The sequence below is a fragment of the Quercus robur genome, chromosome 2 (assembly GCF_932294415.1).
Source record: "Quercus robur chromosome 2, dhQueRobu3.1, whole genome shotgun sequence".
NCBI classification, from domain to species: domain Eukaryota; kingdom Viridiplantae; phylum Streptophyta; class Magnoliopsida; order Fagales; family Fagaceae; genus Quercus; species Quercus robur.
In genome coordinates this window covers 56,196,520-56,198,627 of record NC_065535.1, presented here as the reverse complement: position 1 = coordinate 56,198,627, position 2,108 = coordinate 56,196,520, and the positions used below count along the sequence as shown (strand labels likewise).

The following is a 2,108-nucleotide window of genomic DNA, read 5'->3' as shown; positions in this document are numbered from 1 at the left end:
GATAATACTCACATTGCTCTATTTCAAAAGAAAATCTATTGAAGCAACCAAGATTTAGAAGATTGGACACTACAAGTCTTGAAGGATGGGCTTTCAAGTTAGTTAAAGCTGAAGGTAACCCACTAACATTATGTGTAATTTTTAATTTTAATTTTGGTATAACCATGGAAGCTAAGATCCATAGCTATCAGCCTACTATTGACTTTTATTTTTTGCTTTCTACCATGCACATCGAAGGACCAAGTCCATAAAGTTTAGAAGCTATCTACAAATTCCAACAATAGCAAAGTGCATAATTGAAAAGGTAGAGCTATGTTTTTACTTCTTCCATATCTATTTTTGAAGTATATTTTGTGCAAATAGTGGATTATTTTTCATTGTTACCAGGAAAAGGATTAAGAAGGTTACTTATTGATTAAACTAAATAAATGAATAACAGGGTTGAAGGGGTGATTGATACATGATTGCATGTCATAACACTGAAGATATGGCCCTAGGTAGTACATTGGAGAATTTAAAATCCATTGCATAATATTTATCTGCAATTGAATGTCCAAGCAATTTGATTACATTTAAAAAAACTGAAAATTATACCTTTTCATTAGGCCTATTAAAGGAACCATTTTATTTTTCTTAAATGGGTATTTCTATTTTGTTTCAGTGTTATTGTTGCAAACTTAAAACCGCTGGTATGGTTGCACATTTTGTTCAGAATAGTATTACTCCAAAAGCATTACCAGTAAAGTTTTTAATTTCTTTTTAAAACTCTCTCCATTGTTTCCTCAAACATTCTGTCTTTGCAGCTCTGCCCTTATTATGAATGCTCCTCTGCAGACTTCATTCAAAATACAAAACAACAAACATTAGGTGTAGAGAGAGAAATCTAAGGGATTTTTCCATTGTTAGCCTGTTTCCCTCCGCTTTCTAGCTTCAAGCCACCATTATACCTCTAGAAACATTACCGGTAAAGTTTTTAATTTTGTTTTAAAAAGTTGTTGGTAAAAATATGATTTAGGTTTTGGTTTTTCAATTCAGGGTTTAGATTTGCGTTTATTTTGGTAGATTAGCATGGGAGCATTAGTTTGTATGATAAATCTTCAATAGCTTATGATCTTCAAAAACTGAAAATCTTTTTTATTATATTAGTTGGTTTCTCAATTCTAAGAAACTCTTTTTTTTCCCTTTGGTTTCTCAACTCCCCTGAAAGTGTTCAAAGAAATGCTTGAACAGAACTTTTCATCACCATATTTGATTGGATTGGTGTTGATTGCTTGATTTCTAATTTTTTGGGGTGCATATACTTTAAATTTGTAGAATTTGTGTTTTGACTATTTTCAGTTCAACTAAACTAAGGAGGTTGTAATCAAATTATAACATATAATTTAGCAAATGTAAATATTCATTAGGTTAGTTGTAATCAGATATAATGTATAGTTAGCAGCTAAGAGATCAATTTAGTCCAGTATTAAAAGATTAAATGCAAATCATATTCATTTTAAAATATAATGTTATAGCGGCAATATAACCCATGCATTACAAGGTTTGTCACATTTTACACTTAGAAAAAGTAATGCAGCAAAATGGTTGAAATCATGACGAATCCAATCATATTTTAAATTTATTAAGAGATTAGTAAGGACTCTACAGATATTCACAAATTCAATGGCCCACCACTACAACCAATGGATCGAATAGATAATTGGATTGCTAGGATAATATTGATGCTACATCTTGTGCTACACTATCTATAGAGGTTTGCTTTGGTATTTCAGGTTCTGCAGCTGAATCTAGGCATGTACGTTCATTCGTTTTACAAGTTTTTGAAAATAACGATTAGTCTGTGTAAGTACAAGTATGGTGGAAGCTATGAAGCATTCATTTTTAACAATTTTTTTTTTCTATTTCTTTTATATTATTTTCGTGAATAAAAGGCAATAGAACAATTTAAGTTTATATACACTACACAATCTGTTTGAGAAATTTTGGCTCTTTCTTTGTATTCAATATTTGAAGTTAGGGTAGGTAGATTAGTAGATATATAGTTTATTGATCTAGGGAGGTGGATGAAAATTATAAGTGACTAAGATAATTGGTTGCCATACATAGAG

At 30.6% G+C, this 2,108-nt stretch overlaps 1 long non-coding RNA gene across 1 annotated transcript; it reads left to right on the top strand.

Moving 5' to 3' along the window:
* LOC126706865 (uncharacterized) lies at nucleotides 1–1,865 on the top strand. Its single transcript, XR_007648730.1, has 3 exons — nucleotides 1–114; nucleotides 238–304; nucleotides 1,773–1,865. It is a non-coding gene; the product is annotated as an uncharacterized LOC126706865 (long non-coding RNA).
* Nucleotides 1,866–2,108: the final 243 nt, after the last annotated feature.